We start from the raw sequence: 19,644 nt of genomic DNA, 5'->3' as shown, positions 1-19,644 counted from the left end.
GCGGTTCCAGTCATTCTTTGCTTATCTGTTAGCCACAGATTTGAGTAGAATTCCTGAACCATGTTCCTTCCAACCTTTGTCTCAGGATTGGTCAGAACTTCCCAACCTCTGTTTCGAATTTGCTCTTGGATCTCCGGATATTCATCTTCTTTCAGATCAAATCTAACTTCCGGGATCACTGACCTCAGACCCATTATTTTGTGATAATGGTCTTCATGTTCTTTGGTTAAGAACTTCTCTTCATTCCAAAGATTCTTTGGATTAGTCTCTTTCTTTCCTCTTGAGTTGGTTTGTTTTCCCTTGGGAGCCATGATCTTGATAGATCTTGACTTAGTGATCACGGAAAAGCACACCAAACTTAGAGGTTTTGCTTGTCCTCAAGCAAAAAGAAAAGAAAGAAGAGAAGAGAGAGAGAGAGGAAGAGGAAATTCGAATGGTGTGAGGAAGGAGGGGTGAGGAACGTTCATTTATAGAGTGGGGGGAGGAGAATTTCGAAAACAAAAGAGAGATTTGAAAAGAAATTTGAAAAGATATGGAAAGAAATTGAGAAAAGGGTGAGTTTTTGAAGAAGATTTGGGATTATTTTGAAATAGATTTGAAGAATGGTTTTTGATTTGTGAAGATTTGAAAGTGAATGATGAAAGGTTGAAGTGCATTTATGTAGAAGAGTATGGGTAAAAAGAGGAAAGTTTGAAAAAAATTGAGTTGAAAACAAAAGTGTGGTCCCCCCACCTTTCTGGCGTTAAACGCCCAGAATGGCACCCATTCTGGCGTTTAACGCCCACTTGGCACCCTTTTTGGGCGTTTAATGCCCAGCCAGGTACCCTGGCTGGCGTTAAACGCCAGAAAACCTTCCTCACTGGGCGTTTTTCTGAACGCCCAGTGATGCTGCACACCTGGCGTTAAACGCCCAGAATGGTGCCCATTCTGGCGTTTAACGCCCAAAATGGCACCATTCCTGGCGTTAAACGCCCAGAATGGTACCCATTCTGGCGTTTAACGCCCAAAATGCACCTTACTGGCGTTTTTTCGCCAGTAAGCTCATTTTCTCTGCTTTTTGAGTTGAATCCTTCTGTAACTCTGTGAATTCCTTCATTTTTGATATTTGCCTCTTTAAGAACTAATCATACAACCTACTAATGACTGGGTTGCCTCCCAGCAAGCGCTTCTTTACTGTCTTTAGCTGGACTTTCACTGAGAATCACTCAAGTCTCAGTTCTGAGCATTCCTGCTCAAAATTTCCTTCAAGATAATGCTTGATTCTCTGTCCATTAACAATGAACTTCTTATCAGAATCAATATCCTGAAGCTCAACATATCCATATGGTGACACTCCTGTAATCACATACGGACCCCTCCAACGGGATTTGAGTTTTCCTGGAAACAGTTTGAGCCTAGAGTTGAAGAGCAGAACTTTTTGTCCTGGCTCAAAGACTCTGGTTGACAATTTCTTGTCATGCCATTTCTTTGCCTTTTCCTTATAAATTTTTGCATTTTCAAAGGCATTGAGTCTGAACTCCTCTAGCTCATTTAGCTGGAGCAATCTTTTTTCACCAGCTAACTGTGCATCCATGTTTAGGAATCTGGTTGCCCAGTAGGCTTTATGTTCCAGTTCCACAGGCAAATGACAGGCCTTCCCATACACCAGTTGGTATGGGGAGGTTCCTATAGGAGTCTTGAATGCTGTTCTGTATGCCCACAGAGCATCATCCAAGCTCTTTGCCCAATCCTTTCTTTGGGCTATCACAGTCCGTTCTAGGATTCTTTTTAATTCTCTGTTAGAGACTTCAGCTTGCCCATTTGTCTGTGGATGATACGGAGTTGCCACTTTGTGGCTAATTCCATACCTAACCATAGCAAGGTGTAGCTGTTTATTGCAGAAATGAGTGCCCCCATCACTGATTAGCACTCTGGGAAAACCAAATCTGCTGAAAATGTTTTTCTGGAGGAATTTCAGTACGGTATTAGTATCATTGGTAGGTGTAGCAATCGCTTCTACCCACTTAGATACATAGTCCACTGCCACCAGAATGTAAGTGTTTGAGTATGATGGTGGGAATGGCCCCATGAAGTCAATTCCCCATACATCAAACAACTCTATCTCTAATATCCCTTGTTGAGGCATGGCATACCCATGAGGCAGGTTACCAGCTCTTTGGCAACTGTCACAGTTACGCACAAACTCTCGGGAATCTTTATAGAGAGTAGGCCAGTAGAAGCCACATTGGAGGACTTTAGTGGCTGTTCGCTCACTTCCAAAATGTCCTCCATACTGTGATCCATGGCAGTGCCATAGGATCCTTTGTGCTTCTTCTCTGGGTACACACCTGCGGATCACTCCGTCAGCACATCTCTTAAAGAGATATGGTTCATCCCAGAGGTAGTACTTGGCATCTGAAATTAATTTCTTTCTCTGCATGTAACTGTACTCTTTGGGTATGAACCTCACGGCTTTATAATTTGCAATATCTGCAAACCATGGAGCTTCCTGAATGGCAAATAGTTGCTCATCTGGGAAAGTCTCTGAGATCTCAGTAGAAGGGAGGGACGCCCCAGCTACTGGTTCTATTCGGGACAGATGATCTGCTACTTGGTTCTCTGTCCCTTTTCTGTCTCTTATTTCTATATCAAACTCTTGCAGAAGCAACACCCATCTAATGAGCCTGGGTTTTGAATCCTGCTTTGTGAGTAGATATTTAAGAGCAGCATGGTCAGTGTACACAACCACTTTGGATCCCACTAAATAGGATCTAAACTTGTCAATGGCATAAACCACTGCAAGTAACTCTTTTTCTGTTGTTGTGTAGTTCTTCTGTGCGTCATTTAGAACACGGCTGGCATAGTAAATGACGTGCAGAAGCTTGTTATGCCTCTGTCCCAACACTGCACCAATGGCATGGTCACTGGCATCACACATTAGTTCAAATGGCAATGTCCAATCTGGTGCAGAGATAACTGGTGCTGTGACCAACTTAGCCTTTAGGGTCTCAAATGCCTGCAGACACTGTGTGTCAAACACAAATGGTGTGTCAGCAGCTAGCAGGTTACTCAGAGGTTCTGCAATTTTTGAAAAATCCTTTATAAACCTTCTGTAGAATCCTGCATGCCCAAGGAAGCTTCTGATTGCCTTAACATTGGCAGGTGGTGGTAATTTTTCAATTACCTCCACCTTTGCCTTATCCACCTCTATTCCCTTGCTTGAAATTTTGTGCCCAAGGACAATTCCTTCAGTCACCATAAAGTGACATTTCTCCCAGTTTAAAACCAGGTTAGTCCCTTGGCACCTTTTCAAGACAAGTGCTAGGTGATTAAGACAGGAGCTAAATGAGTCTCCGTATACTGAAAAGTCATCCATGAAGACTTCCAGAAATTTCTCTACCATATCTGAAAAGATAGAGAGCATGCACCTCTGAAAGGTTGCAGGTGCATTGCACAGACCAAAAGGCATTCTCCTATAGGCAAATACGCCTGAAGGGCAGGTGAATGCTGTTTTCTCTTGGTCCTGGGGGTCTACTGCAATTTGGTTGTAGCCTGAATAGCCATCCAAAAAGCAGTAATAATCATGGCCAGCTAGTCTTTCTAGCATTTGGTCTATGAATGGTAAAGGAAAATGATCCTTTCTGGTGGCTGTATTGAGCCTTCTGTAGTCAATACACATGCGCCACCCTGTGACTGTCCTTGTAGGAACCAGTTCATTTTTTTCATTATGAACCACTGTCATGCCTCCCTTTTTGGGAACAACTTGGACAGGGCTCACCCAGGGGCTATCAGAAATAGGATAAATGATCCCAGCCTCTAGTAATTTAGTGACCTCTTTCTGCACCACTTCCTTCATGGCAGGATTTAGCCTCCTCTGTGGTTGGACCACTGGTTTGGCATTATCCTCCAATAGGATCTTGTGCATGCATCTAGCTGGGCTAATGCCCTTAAGATCACTTATGGACCACCCAAGAGCTGTCTTGTGTGTCCTTAGCACTTGAATTAGTGCTTCCTCTTCTTGTGAATTTAAAGCAGAGCTTATAATCACTGGAAAAGTGTCACCCTCTCCCAGAAATGCATATTTCAAGGATGATGGTAGTGGTTTGAGTTCAGGCTTGGGAGGCTTATCCTCCTCCTGGGGAATTTTCGAAAATTCCCTTGCCTCCTCTAGTTCTTCTTGGTCAGGTTGAGCATCTTTAAAAATGTCCTCAAGCTCTGATTCTAGGCTTTCAGCCATATTGATCTCTTCTACTAGAGAGTCAATAATGTCTGCGCCCATGCAGTCATTTGGTGTGTCTGGATGCTGCATGGCTTTTACAGCATTCAACTTGAACTCATCCTCATTGACTCTCAAGGTTACTTCCCCTTTTTGTACATCAATGAGAGTTCGTCCAGTTGCTAGGAAAGGTCTTCCTAGAATGAGAGTTGCACTCTTGTGCTCCTCCATTTCCAGCACCACAAAGTCAGTTGGAAAGGCAAATGGCCCAACCTTGACAATCATGTCCTCAATTATGCCTGATGGGTATTTAATAGAGCCATCAGCAAGTTGGAGGCATATCCGGGTTGGTTTGACTTCTCCAGCCAACCCAAGCTTTCTGATAGTGGATGCAGGTATTAGATTGATGCTTGCTCCAAGATCACATAGGGCTGTCTTAGTGCAAGCACCTTCTAATGTGCATGGTATCATAAAGCTTCCTGGATCTTGAAGCTTTTCTGGTAAGCTCTTTAATATGACTGCACTGCATTCTTCAGTGAGAAACACTTTTTCAGTTTCTCTCCAATCCTTCTTATGACTTAAGATTTCTTTCATGAACTTAGCATAAGAAGGTATTTGCTCAAGTGCCTCTGCAAACGGAATCTTTATTTCAAGAGTCCTTAGATAGTCTGCAAAGCGGGCAAATTGCTTATCCTGCTCCGCTTGGCGGAGTTTTTGAGGATAAGGCATCTTGGCTTTATATTCTTCAACCTTAGATGCTGCAGGTTTATTCCTTACAGAAGTGGTTGAAGAAGCCTTGTTAGAGGGATTACTGTCAGCACTCTCAGGTGTCTGATCTTCCCTTGGCGTTTGAACGCCAGGAATGGGTGAAGTTTGGGCGTTAAACGCCAACTTCTCTCCCTTTTCTGGCGTTTGAACGCCAGAACTGGGCAAGGAATGGGCGTTTAACGCCAGCTTTCCTTCCCTTTCTGGCGTTTGAACGCCAATAGCATTCCTCTCTGGGCTCTTACTGTCCTCAGAGGGATTTTGAACAGTGGTGTGGTTGTCCTCTGTCAATTGTTCCTTGTTTGGCTTTTTACTCTTTTGAGCAGTGTTACTCAGGGTCTTCCCACTCCTCAATTGAACTGCTTGACATTCCTCTGTTATCTGTTGAGATATTTGCTGTTTTGCTTGATTCAACTGCAGTTCTATGCTCTTGTTAGCAACTTTGGTTTCATAGAGCATCTCTTTAAAGTCTGCTAACTGTTCTGTCATCAGGAGCAACTGTTGATTAAGCTCATTTATCTGTTCTTGAGGACTAGGGTCAGTGACTACTGCCATGACTTCCTCTTTTGGAGAGAACTTATTGCTAGAGTACAAATATTGGTTTCTAGCAACAGTGTCTATAAGCTCTTGAGCTTCTTCAATTGTCTTCCTCATGTGTATAGATCCACCAGCTGAGTGGTCTAAAGACATCTGAGCTTTTTCTGTAAGCCCATAGTAGAAAATGTCTAACTGTACCCACTCTGAAAACATTTCAGAGGGACATTTCCTTAGCATACCTCTATACCTCTCCCAGGCATTATAAAGGGATTCATTATCCTCTTGTTTAAAGCCTTGGATGTCCAGCCTTAGCTGTGTCATCCTTTTTGGAGGGTAAAAATGATTCAGGAATTTGTCTGACAACTGTTTCCATGTCTTTATGCTTGCTGTAGGTTGGTTATTCAACCACCTTTTAGCTTGATCTTTTACAGCAAATGGAAACAGTAGTAGTCTGTAGACATCCTGATCAACCTCTTTATCATGTACTGTGTCAGCAATTTGTAAAAACTGTGCCAGAAACTCAGTAGGTTCTTCCTGTGGAAGACCGGAATACTGGCAATTTTGCTGCACTATGATAATGAGCTGAGGATTTAGTTCAAAGCTGCTTGCTTTGATGGGAGGTGTACAGATGCTACTCCCATATGCAGCTGTAATGGGGTTAGCATATGACCCCAAAGTCCTTTTGGACTGATTGATCCCACTTAAGTCCATGATGGACAAAAGGGAAATGATAATGATTGCAAAGAGATAAATTTTTTTTTTGAATAAACAAAAAAAATAAAATAAAACAAAGGAAAATTAAAGTAAAATTCGAAAATCAAAAAGAAAATAAAATCAAAGCAAATTGAAAACTGAATCAATTAGTTAATTAAAAAGATTTTGAAAACAGCAATTAGAAAGATATGATTGAAAAATTTTTATGAAAAAGATTTGATTTTTAAAAAGAGGAAAGAGAAAAACACAAAAAGACACCAAACTTAAAATTTTAGAAAATCAAACACAAAATTTTCGAAAATTTTTAAGGAGAAACACAAAGAGGACACCAAACTTAGAATTTTTATGAATCAAAAAGGGACTAAGAACATGCAAAGAAAAGTCGAAAATTAAAAGAAAAACAAAAGCATGCAAATGACACCAAACTTAGAATATGAAACTAGACTCAACTAAAAAGACTCTAAACCAACAAAAATAAAACAGTCCTAATCTAAGCAACAAGATAAGCCGTCAGTTGTCCAAACTCAACAATCCCCGGCAACGGCGCCAAAAACTTGGTGCACGAAATTGCAATAACACTTTTGCAACTCCGCACAACTAACCAGCAAGTGTACTGGGTCGTCCAAGTAATACCTTGCGTGAGCAAGGGTCGATCCCACAGAGATTGTCGGCTTGAAGCAAGCTATGGTTATCTTGTAAATCTTAGTCAGGATATCAGAAATTATCAGGATTGATTGTGAAAAGCAAAAGAACATGAAATGATTACTTGTTTTGCAGTAATGGAGAATAGGTTGAGGTTTGGAGATGCTCCATCTTCTGAATCTCTGCTTTCCTACTGTCTTCTTCTTCAGTCACGCAAGTCTCCTTCCATGGCAAGCTGTATGTAGGGTTTCACCATTGTCAGTGGCTACCTCCCATCCTCTCATTGGAACGATTCCTAATGCCCTGTCACGGCACGGCATTCCATCTGTCGGTTCTCAATCAGACCGGAGTAGAATCCAGTGATTCTTTTGGCGTCTGTCACTAACGCCCCGCCTTCAGGAGATTGAAGCACGTCACAGTCATTCAGTCATTGAATCCTACTCAGAATACCACAGACAAGGTTTAGACCTTCCGGATTCTCTTGAATGCCGCCATCAGTCTAGCTTATACCACGAAGATTCCGGTTAAAGAACCCAAGAGATAACTACTTAATCTAAGGTAGAACGGAGGTGGTTGTCAGTCACACGTTCATGGTTGAGAATGATGATGATTGTCACGGATCATCACATTCATCCGGATTAAGAACAAGTATTATCTTAGAATGGAAGCAAGCATGATTGAATGAGAAACAGTAGTAATTGCATTAATCCATCAAGACACAGCAGAGCTCCTCACCCCCAACCATGGGGTTTAGAGACTCATGCTGTGGAAGAAAACGTGTATAGTATCATAAGGTTATCAAAAAGTTGCATAAGGTGCTGATACAATGTCAAAAGATCCTATAAATAGTAAACTAGTGTCCTAAGGTTTACAGAAATGAGTAAATGACAGAAAAATCCACTTCCGGGCCCACTTGGTGTGTGCTTGGGCTGAGCAATGAAGGAATTTCGTGTAGAGACCTTTTCTGGAGTTAAACGTCAGTTCTCATGCCAGTTTGGGCGTTTAACTCCAAATTTTATGCCAGTTCCGGCGTTTAACGCTGGAATTTCTGTAGGTGACTTTGAGCGCCGGTTTGGGCCATCAAATCTTGGGCAAAGTATGGACTATTATATATTGCTGGAAAGTCCAGGATGTCTACTTTCCAATGCCGTTGAGAGCGCGCCAATTGGGCTTCTGTAGCTCCAGAAAATCCGCTTCGAGTGCAGGGAGGTCAGAATCCAACAGCATCTGCAGTCCTTTTTGGTCTCGGAATCAGATTTTTGCTCAGGACCCTCAATTTCAGCCAGAAAATACCTGAAATCACAGAAAAACACACAAACTCATAGTAAAGTCCAGAAAAGTGAATTTTAACTAAAAACTAATAAAAATATACTAAAAACTAACTAAATCATACTAAAAACATACTAAAAACAATGCCAAAAAGCATACAAATTATCCGCTCATCAGACCTCCAGTTCTTATACCTTGCCAAGAGATTTTATTAGTATTATTTTATTTTACTTATCATATAATATATTCGCACCTTACTTCCAAAACCCCAATTTACAACTCATAACCAATAATAAGAACATACCTCCCTGCAATTCCTTGAGAAGACGACCCGAGGTTTAAATACTTGGTTATCAATTTATTTAGGGGTTTGTTACGAAGGGATTTTTGTCGGCTTAGAGACTATATCTACAATGCGACTGTTTTTATGACATTCTTTACTGGAAAAAATCCTAACGTCAGAGGTCTCTATTGATCATTCCATGAGAGATTTGGATGATTTCTCCATGAAGAATTATAGGTGTTTTCATAGGTGGTGCGCGAAATTGTGAACAATACTTTTTCACAACTCTCATAATCCCCGGTAATGGCTCCAAAAACGTGGTAGCTCAATACCATGGCATTACACAACTTCGCACAACTAACCAGCAAGTGCACTGGGTCGTCCAAGTAATAAACCTTACGCGAGTAAGGGTCAATCCCACGGAGATTGTTAGTATTGAAGCAAGCTATGGTCATCTTGTAAATCTTAGTCAGGCAAACTCAAATGTATATGGTGATGAACGAAAATAACACAAAGGTAAGGATAGTGATACTTATGTAATTCATTGGTAGGAACTTCAGATAAGCGCATGAAGATGCCTTCCCTTCCGTCTCTCTGCTTTCCTACTGTCTTCATCTAATCCTTCTTACTCCTTTCCATGGCAAGCTTAAGCAAGGGTTTCACTGTTGTCAGTGGCTACCTCCCATCCTCTCAGTGAAAGCGATTGCATATGCTCTGTCACAGCATAGCGGAATTCATCTGTCGGTTCTCAATCAGGCCAGAATAGAATCCAGTGATTCTTTTGCGTCTGTCACTAACGCCCCGCCCTCAGGAGTTTGAAGCACGTCACAGTCATTCAGTCATTGAATCCTACTCAGAATACCACAGACAAGGTTAGACCTTCCGGATTCTCTTAAATGCTGCCATCAGTTCTCGCCTATACCACGAAGACTCTGATCTCACGGAATGGTTGGCTCGTTTGTCAGGCGAGCACTCGGTTGTCAGGCGATCAACCATGCATCGTGCAATCAGGAATCCAAGAGATATTCACTAGAGCCTTGATCGCTTGTAGAACAAGAGTGGTTGTCAGTCACCTTGTTCATGGGTGAGAATGATGATGAGTGTCACGGATCATCACATTCATCAAGTTGAAGAACAAGTGATATCTTGGATAAAGAACAAGCGGAATTGAATGGAAGAACAATAGTAATTGCATTAATACTCGAGGTACAGCAGAGCTCCACACCTTAATCTATGGTGTGTAGAAACTCCACCGTTGAAAATACATAAGCATGAGGTCTAGGCATGGCCGAATGGCCAGCCTCCCATAGTGATCAAAAGATCTAAAGAAAAAGGTTCCAAAGATCAAAAGATTTTTAATACAATAGTAAAAGGTCCTACTTATAGAAAACTAGTAGCCTAAGGTTTACAGAGATGAGTAAATGACATAAAAATCCACTTCCGGGCCCACTTGGTGTGTGCTTGGGCTGAGCAATGACGCATTTTCGTGCAGAGACTCTTCTTGGAGTTAAACGCCAGCTTTAGTGCCAGTTTGGGCGTTTAACTCCCATTTGGGTGCCAGTTCCAGCGTTTAACGCTGGGATTTCTTGAGGTGACTTTGAACGCCGGTTTGGGCCATCAAATCTTGGGCAAAGTATGGACTATCATATATTGCTGGAAAGCCCAGGATGTCTACTTTCCAACGCCGTTGAGAGCGCGCCAATTGGGTATCTGTAGCTCCAGAAAATCCACTTCGAGTGCAGGGAGGTCAGAATCCAACAGCATCTGCAGTCCTTTTTGGTCTCTGAATCAGATTTTTGCTCAGGTCCCTCAATTTCAGCCAGAAAATACCTGAAATCACAGAAAAACACACAAACTCATAGTAAAGTCCATAAAAGTGAATTTTAACTAAAAACTAATAAAAATATACTAAAAACTAACTAGATCATACCAAAAACATACTAAAAACAATGCCAAAAAGTATACAAATTATCCGCTCATCAATAGGGTTCTCCCATGTAATTCACCTCTTCCATTGAAGGGTTCTCAGGATCATAAGCTTCTTCTTCAGATGAAGCGTCCTTAGTACTGCCTGGTGCAGCTTGCATTCTAAACAGACTTTGAGAAATCAAATTGACTTGCTGAGTCAATATTTTGCTCTGAGCCAATATGGCATTCAGAGTATCAATCTCAAGAACTCCTTTCTTCTGATTCATCCCATTGTTCACAGGATTCCTTTCAGAAGTGTACATGAATTGGTTATTTACAACCATTTCAATGAGCTCTTGAGCTTCTGTAGGCGTCTTCTTCAGATGAAGAGATCCTCCAGCAGAGCTGTTCAATGACATCTTGGACAGTTCAGATAGACCATCATAGAAGATACCTATGATGTTCCATTCAGAAAGCATGTCAGAAGGACACTTTCTGATCAATTGTTTGTATCTTTCCCAAGCTTCATAGAGGGATTCTCCTTCCTTCTGTTTGAAGGTTTGGACTTCCACTCTAAGCTTACTCAATTTTTGAGGTGGAAAGAACTTTGCCAAGAAGGCATTGACTAGCTTTTCCCAAGAGTTCAGGCTTTCTTTAGGTTGTGAGTCCAACCATATCCTAGCTCTGTCTCTTACAGCAAAGGGGAATAGCATAAGTCTGTAGACCTCAGGGTCAACCCCATTGGTCTTGACAGTGTCACAGATTTGCAAGAATTCAGCTAAAAACTGATGAGGATCTTCCAATGGAAGTCCATGGAACTTGCAATTCCGTTGCATTAGAGAAACTAATTGAGGCCTAAGCTCAAAGTTGTTTGCTCCAATGGCAGGGATAGAGATGCTTCTCCCATAGAAGTCGGGAGTAGGTGCAGTAAAGTCACCCAGCACCTTCCTTGCATTGTTGGCATTGTTGTTGTTTTCGGCTGCCATGTCTTCTTCTTTGAAGATTTCTGTTAGATCCTCTATAGAGAGTTGTGCCTTAGCTTCTCTTAGCTTTCGCTTCAAGGTCCTTTCAGGTTCAGGGTTCAGGGTCAGCCTCAACAAGAATGCTTTTGTCTTTGCTCCTGCTCATATGAAAGAGAAGAGAACAAGAAAATATGGAATCCTCTATGTCACAGTATAGAGATTCCTTGAGGTGTCAGAGGAAAAGAAAAATAGAAGGAAGAGGTAGAAGAATTCAAACTTATCAAGTATGATGGAGTTCGAATTGTGCATTGAGGAGGAGTGTTAGTCCATAAATAGAAGGATGTAAGAAGAGGGGAAGAAATTTTCTAAAATTCAAGTGAAAAAATTTTGAAAAATAGTATTTGATTTTCGAAAAATAAGATTGGGAAAGAAATAAAGTGATTTTTGAAAAAGATTTTGATATTAGAAATAAAAAAGATATGATTGAAAACTATTTTGAAAAAGATGTGATTAAAAAGATATGATTGAAAAGTTATGGTTTTAAAAATATATGATTGAGAAGATATGATTTGAAAAACAATTTAAAAAGATTTGAATTTGAAAATATTAATGACTTGCCTAACAAGAAAGATATGATTCAGACATTAAACCTTTCTCATCAGAAAAGGCAACATACTTGAAATGTTGAATCAAATCATTAATTGTTAGCAAGTATCTTTGAAAATGGAAAGAAATTGATTTTGAAAACATATGATTGAAAAGATATGATTTGAAAAAGATTTGATTTTGAAAAATTTTGAAAACTTGAAAAAAAATTTGAATTAAAAACAAAATCTTCCCTCTTGTGCCATCCTGGCGTTAAACACCCAGAATGGTGCACATTTTGGTGTTTAACGCCCAAAGCTCTACCCTTTTGGGCGTTAAACGTCCAGCCAGGCACCCTGGCTAGCGTTTAAACGCCAGTTTGCCTTCCTTACTGGGCATTTTGAACGCCCAGCTTTTTCTGTGAAATTCCTCTGCTGTATGTTCTGAATCTTCAATTCTCTGTATTATTAACTTGAAAAAACACAAATAATTTTTTTTTGGATTTTTAATAATGAGGAATAATCAAAATGCAACTAATCAAATAAACAATGCATGCAAGACACCAAACTTAGAAGTTTGTATACTACTGACACTAACAAAATGAGAATGCATATGAGAAACAACAAAACACTCAAGTCAAGAGAAATTAAAGATCAGAGCAAGGAAATCATCAAGAACAACTTGAAGATTGGTGCACGAAATTGCAATCACACTTTTGCAACTCCGCACAACTAACCAGCAAGTGTACTGGGTCGTCCAAGTAATACCTTGCGTGAGCAAGGGTCGATCCCACAGAGATTGTCGGCTTGAAGCACGCTATGGTTGTCTTGTAAATCTTAGTCAGGATATCAGAAATTATCAGGATTGATGGTGAAAAGCAAAAGAACATGAAATGATTACTTGTCTTGCAGTAATGGAGAATAGGCTGCGGTTTGGAGATGCTCCATCTTCTGAATCTCTGCTTTCCTACTGTCTTCTTCATCAAACACGCAAGTCTCCTTCCATGGCAAGCTGTATGTAGGGTTTCACCGTTGTCAATGGCTACCTCCCATCCTCTCAGTGAAAATACGTCCCTGATGCTCTGTCACAGCACAGGCTAATCATCTGTCGGTTCTCAATCAGGCCGGAATAGAATCCAGTGATTCTTTTGCGTCTGTCACTAACGCCCCGCCTTCAGGAGTTTGAAGCACGTCACAGTCATTCAATCATTGAATCCTACTCAGAATACCACAGACAAGGTTTAGACCTTCCGGATTCTCTTGAATGCCGCCATCAGTCTAGCTTATACCACGAAGATTCCGGTTAAAGAACCCAAGAGATAACTACTTAATCTAAGGTAGAACGGAGGTGGTTGTCAAGCACGTGTTCATGGTTGAGAATGATGATGATTGTCACGGATCATCACATTCATCCGGATTAAGAACAAGTATTATCTTAGAATGGAAGCAAGCATGATTGAATGAAAAACAGTAGTAATTGCATTAATCCATCAAGACACAGCAGAGCTCCTCACCCCCAACCATGGGGTTTAGAGACTCATGCTGTGGAAAGTGTACAAAGAAGGGTGTAAAAATGTCATGAGGTCATCAGGTCCTTGATACAATGTCAAAAGATCCTATTAATAGTAAACTAGTAACCTAAGGTGTACAGAAATGAGTAAATGACGTAAAAATCCACTTCTGGGTCCACTTGGTGTGTGCTTGGGCTGAGCATTGAAGCTTTTATGTGTAGAGACGTTTTCTGGAGTTAAACGCCAGTTCTCATGCCAGTTTGGGCGTTTAACTCCAAATTTTATGCCAGTTCCGGCGTTTAACGCTGGAATTTCTGAGGGAGACTTTGAGCGCCGATTTGGGCCATCAAATCTTGGGCAAAGTATGGACTATCATATATTGCTGGAAAGCCCAGGATGTCTACTTTCCAATGCCGTTGAGAGCGCGCCAATTGAGCTTCTGTAGCTCCAGAAAATCCATTTCGAGTGCAGGGAGGTCAGAATCCAACAGCATCTGCAGTCCTTTTTGGTCTCGGAATCAGATTTTTGCTCAGGACCCTGAATTTCAGCCAGAAAATACCTGAAATCACAAAAAAACACACAAACTCATAGTAAAGTCCAGAAAAGTGAATTTTAGCTAAAAACTAATAAAAATATACTAAAATCTAACTACATTATACTAAAAACATACTAAAAACAATGCCAAAAAGCATACAAATTATCCGCTCATCACAACACCAAACTTAAATTGTTGCTTGTCCCCAAGCAACTGAAAATCAAAATAGGATAAAAAAGAAGAGAATATACTATAGACTCCAAAATATCAAGGAAACATAGCTCCAACTAGATGAGCGGGACTAGTAGCTTTTTGCCTCCGAACAGTTTTGGCATCTCACTCTATCCCTTGAGGTTCAGAATGATTGGCATCTATGAGAACTCAGAACTTAGATAGTGTTATTGATTCTCTTAGTTAAGCATAATGATTCTTGAACATAGCTAGTGTATGAGTCTTGGCTGTGGCCTAAAGCACTCTGTCTTCCAGTATTACCACCGGATACATACATGCCACAGACACATAATTGGGTGAACCTTTTCAGATTGTGACTCAAGCTTTGCTAGAGTCCCCGATTAGAGGTGTCCAAGGTTCTTAAGCACACTCTTGTAGCCTTGGATCACAACTTTATTTCTTTCTTTTTCTTTTTCTTTTCTTCTTCTCTTTTTTTTTCTTCTCTTTTTTTTTTCGAATTTTTTTTTTTGCTTCAAGAATCACTCTAATAATTTTTAGATCCTCAATAACAGTTCTCTTTCTCCTCATTCTTTCAAGAGCCAACAATTTTTTTTAACATTCTCAAAACAACAAATTCAAGAGACATATGCACTGTTCAAGCATTCATTCAGAGAGCAAAAAGTATTGTCACCACATCAAACTAATTCAACTAGTTTCAATGATAAATTTTGAAACCCTGTACTTCTTGTTCTTTTGTGATTAAAGCATTTTTCATTTAAGAGAGGTGATGGATTCATAGGACATTCATATCTTTAAGGCATAAAATTTCAATTTTATTAATTATGAATTAAAACAAGACTCAAAAAATAGATATAAAATGAAACTAAAAAAAATGAAAAATAAAAACAAAACAAAGGAAATAAAAAACGCAAACATAGGCTCCTAAGGATAGAGGTTTTCACAGAGTTAGGACTCAACAACCTTGATTTTGAGAAGTGGATGCTCCCTCAACTTGAGATGAGAGCTTTTGGCGTTTCTTGGAGTTCACGCCCCTTGTCCTTCCATTGACTTCTTGGTGATTGGATGTTCAATAGGTATGAATTCATCTGCTTCCATCTTCACTCCAACCTCTTTACAGAGCAAGGAGATCAGGCTTGGATAAGCCAATTTGGTTATAGTGGAATTCTTATTTGCAATTGTATAGATCTCACAAGTAATCACATGATGGACCTCCACTTCTTTTCCAAGCATAATACAATGAATCATCACTGTCCTCTTGATGGTGACCTCAGAACGGTTGCTAGTGGGCAATATGGAACGCCCAATAAAGTCTAGCCAACCTCTTGCAATTGGTTTGAGGTCTCCCCTCTTGAGTTGGTTTGGGACACCCTTTGAATTGGTTATCCACTTAGTTCCAGGGAGGCATATGTCCTCTAGAACTTGATCCAACCCTTTATCTACTCTCACCATCCTCCTATTGAAGGAGCCAGGATCATCTTGCAGTTGAGGTAGTTTGAAGATTTCTCTTATTTTGTCCAGATGGAAGTACATAACTTTTCCTCTGACCATGGTTCTGTAGGTATGGTAAGCAGTTCCAGTCATTCTCTGCTTATCTGTTAGCCACAGATTAGAGTAGAATTCCTGAACCATGTTCCTTCCAACCTTTATTTCAGGATTGGTCAGAACTTCCCATCCTCTGTTTCGAATTTGCTCTTGGATCTCCGGATATTCATCTTCTTTCAGATCAAATTTAACTTCCGGGATCACTGACCTCAGACCCATTATTTTGTGATAATGGTCTTCATGTTCTTTGGTTAAGAACTTCTCTTGATTCCAAAGATTCTTTGGATTATTCTCTTTCTTGCCTCTTAAATTGGTTTGTTTTCCTTTAGGAGCCATGATATTGATGAATCTTGGCTTAGTGATCACGGAAAAGCACACCAAACTTAGAGGTTTGCTTGTCCTCAAGCAAAAGAAAAGAAAGAAGAGAGAGAGAGGAAGAGGAAATTCGAATGGTGCGGGTAAAGGGGGTTCCAAACGTGAATTTATAAGGGTGGGGAGAAGAGATTTCGAAAAAAATAAAAATTTGAAGGGAGATTGAGAAGATATGGAAAAAAAATTGAAAAAAGGGTGAGTTTTTGAAGAAGATTTGGGATTAATTTGAAATAGATTTGAAGAATGGTTTTGATTTGTGAAGATTTGAAAGTGAATGATGAAAGGTTGAAGTGCATTTATGTAGAAGAGTATGGGTAAAAAGAGGAAAGTTTGAAAAAATTTAAGTTGAAAACAAAAATGCAGTCCCCCCACCTTTCCGGCGTTAAACGCCCAGAATGGCACTCATTCTGGCGTTTAACGCCCAATTGGCACCCCTTTTGGGCGTTTAACGCCCAGCCAGATGCCCTGGCTGGCGTTAAACGCCAGAAAGCCTTTGTCACTGGGCGTTTTTCAAAACGCCCAGGATGCTGCACACCTGGCGTTAAACGCCCAGAATGGTGCCCATTCTGGCGTTTAACGCCCAAAATGGCACCATTCCTGGCGTTAAACGCCCAGAATGGTACCCATTCTGGCGTTTAACGCCCAAAATGCACCTTACTGGCATTTTTTCGCCAGTAAGCTCATTTTCTCTGCTTTTTGAGCTGAATCCTTCTGTAACTCTGTGAATTCCTTCATTTTTGATATTTGCCTCTGTAAGAACCAATCATACAACCTACTAATGACTGGGTTGCCTCCCAGCAAGCGCTTCTTTACTGTCTTTAGCTGGACCTTCACTGAGAATCACTCAAGTCTCAGTTTTGAGCATTCCTGCTCAAAATTTCCTTCAAGATAATGCTTGATTCTTTGTCCATTAACAATGAACTTCTTGTCAGAATCAATATCCTGAAGCTCAACATATCCATATGGTGATACTCCTGTAATCACATACGGACCCCTCCAACGGGATTTGAGTTTTCCTGGAAACAGTCTGAGCCTAGAGTTGAAGAGCAGAACTTTTTGTCCTGGCTCAAAGACTCTGGTTGACAACTTCTTGTCATGCCATTTCTTTGCCTTTTCCTTATAGATTTTTGCATTTTCAAAGGCATTGAGTCTGAACTCCTCTAGCTCATTTAGCTGGAGCAGTCTTTTTTCACCAGCTAACTGTGCATCCATGTTTAGGAATCTGGTTGCCCAGTAGGCTTTATGTTCCAGTTCCACAGGCAAATGACAGGCCTTCCCATACACCAATTGGTATGGAGAGGTTCCTATAGGAGTCTTGAATGCTGTTCTGTATGCCCACAGAGCATCATCCAAGCTCTTTGCCCAATCCTTTCTTCGGGCCATCACAGTCCGTTCCAGGATTCTCTTTAGCTCTCTGTTAGAGACCTCAGCTTGCCCATTTGTCTGTGGATGATACGGAGTTGCCACTTTGTGACTAATTCCATATCTAACCATAGCAAGGTGTAGCTGTTTATTGCAGAAATGAGTGCCCCCATCACTGATTAGCACTCTGGGAACGCCAAATCTGCTGAAAATGTTTTTCTGGAGGAATTTCAGTACGGTCTTAGTATCATTGGTGGGTGTAGCAATCGCTTCTACCCACTTAGACACATAGTCTACTGCCACCAAAATGTAAGTGTTTGAGTATGATGGTGGGAATGGCCCCATGAAGTCAATTCCCCACACATCAAACAGTTCTATCTCTAATATCCCTTGTTGAGGCATGGCATATCCATGAGGCAGGTTACCAGCTCTTTGGCAACTGTCACAGTTACGCACAAACTCTCGGGAATCTTTATAGAGAGTAGGCCAGTAGAAGCCACATTGGAGGACTTTAGTGGCTGTTCGCTCACTTCCAAAATGTCCTCCATACTGTGATCCATGGCAGTGCCATAGGATCCTTTGTGCTTCTTCTCTGGGTACACACCTGCGGATCACTCCGTCAGCACATCTCTTAAAGAGATATGGTTCATCCCAGAGGTAATACTTGGCATCTGAAATTAATTTCTTTCGTTGCACATTGCTGTACTCCTTGGGTATGAACCTTACAGCTTTATAATTTGCAATATCTGCAAACCATGGAGCTTCCTGAATGGCAAAGAGTTGCTCATCTGGGAAAGTCTCAAGATCTCAGTAGGAGGGAGGGACGCCCCAGCTACTGGTTCTATTCGGGACAGATGATCAGCTACTTGGTTCTCTATCCCTTTTCTGTCTCTTATTTCTATATCAAACTCTTGCAGAAGCAACACCCATTGATGAGCCTGGGTTTTGAATCCTGCTTTGTGAGTAGATATTTAAGAGCAGCATGGTCAGTGTACACAACCACTTTGGATACCACTAGATAGGATCTAAACTTGTCAATGGCATAGACCACTGCAAGTAACTCTTTTTCTGTGGTTGTGTAGTTCTTCTGTGCGTCATTTAGAACACGGCTGGCATAGTAAATGACGTGCAGAAGCTTGTTATGCCTCTGTCCCAACACTGCACCAATGGCATGGTCACTGGCATCACACATTAATTCAAATGGCAATGTCCAATCTGGTGCAGAGATGATGGTGTGTGACCACTTAGCTTTCAGGGTCTCAAATGCCTGCAGACACTGTGTGTCAAACACAAATGGTGTGTCAGCAGCTAACAGGTTACTCAAGGTTTTGCAATTTTGAAAAATCCTTTATAAACCTTCTTAAAATCCTGCATGCCCCAGAAAGCTTCTGATTGCCTTAACATTGGCAGGTGGTGGTAATTTTTCAATTACCTCTACCTTTGCCTTATCCACCTCTATTCCCTGCTTGAAATTTTGTGCCCAAGGACTATTCCTTCAGTCACCATAAAGTGACATTTTCCCAGTTTAAAACTAGGTTAGTCTCTTGGCACCTTTTCAAGACAAGTGCTAGGTGATTAAGACAGGAGCTAAATGAGTCTCCATATACTGAAAAGTCATCCATGAAGACTTCCAGAAATTTCTCTACCATATCTGAGAAGATAGAGACATGCACCTCTGAAAGGTTGCAGGTGCATTGCACAGACCAAAAGGCATTCTCCTGTAGGCAAACACGCCAGAAGGCAAGTGAATGCTGTTTTCTCTTGGTCCTGAGGATCTACTGCAATTTGGTTGTAGCCTGAATAGCCATCCAAAAAGCAGTAATAATCATGGCCAGCTAGTCTTTCTAGCATTTGGTCTATGAATGGTAAAGGAAAATGATCCTTTCTGGTGGCTGTATTGAGCCTTCTGTAGTCAATACACATGCGCCACCCTGTGACTGTCCTTGTAGGAACCAGTTCATTTTTTTCATTATGAACCACTGTCATGCCTCCCTTTTGGGAACAACTTGGACAGGGCTCACCCAGGGGCTATCAGAAATAGGATAAATAATCCAGCCTCTAGTAATTTAGTGACCTCTTTCTGCACCACCTCCTTCATGGCAGGATTAGCCTCCTCTGTGGTTGGACCACTGGTTTGGCATTATCCTCCATAGGATCTTGTGCATGCATCTAGCTGGGCTAATGCCCTTAAGATCACTTATGGACCACCCAAGAGCTGTCTTGTGTGTCCTTAGCACTTGAATCAGTGCTTCCTCTTCCTGTGAATTTAAA

The 19,644-nt window shown here is 41.0% G+C and overlaps 1 non-coding gene across 1 annotated transcript; it reads left to right on the top strand.

Moving 5' to 3' along the window:
* The first annotated feature begins 10,786 nt into the window (after window positions 1–10,786).
* Window positions 10,787–10,894, top strand: LOC112718654 (small nucleolar RNA R71). The gene has a single exon (XR_003160985.1). It is a non-coding gene; the product is annotated as a small nucleolar RNA R71 (small nucleolar RNA).
* The last annotated feature ends 8,750 nt before the right edge of the window (window positions 10,895–19,644 follow it).

Source organism: Arachis hypogaea, chromosome 10 (assembly GCF_003086295.3).
Source record: "Arachis hypogaea cultivar Tifrunner chromosome 10, arahy.Tifrunner.gnm2.J5K5, whole genome shotgun sequence".
NCBI classification, from domain to species: Eukaryota; Viridiplantae; Streptophyta; class Magnoliopsida; order Fabales; family Fabaceae; genus Arachis; species Arachis hypogaea.
The sequence above is the reverse complement of the archived record's forward strand: the minus strand, read 5'-3'. Positions and strand labels throughout refer to the sequence as shown.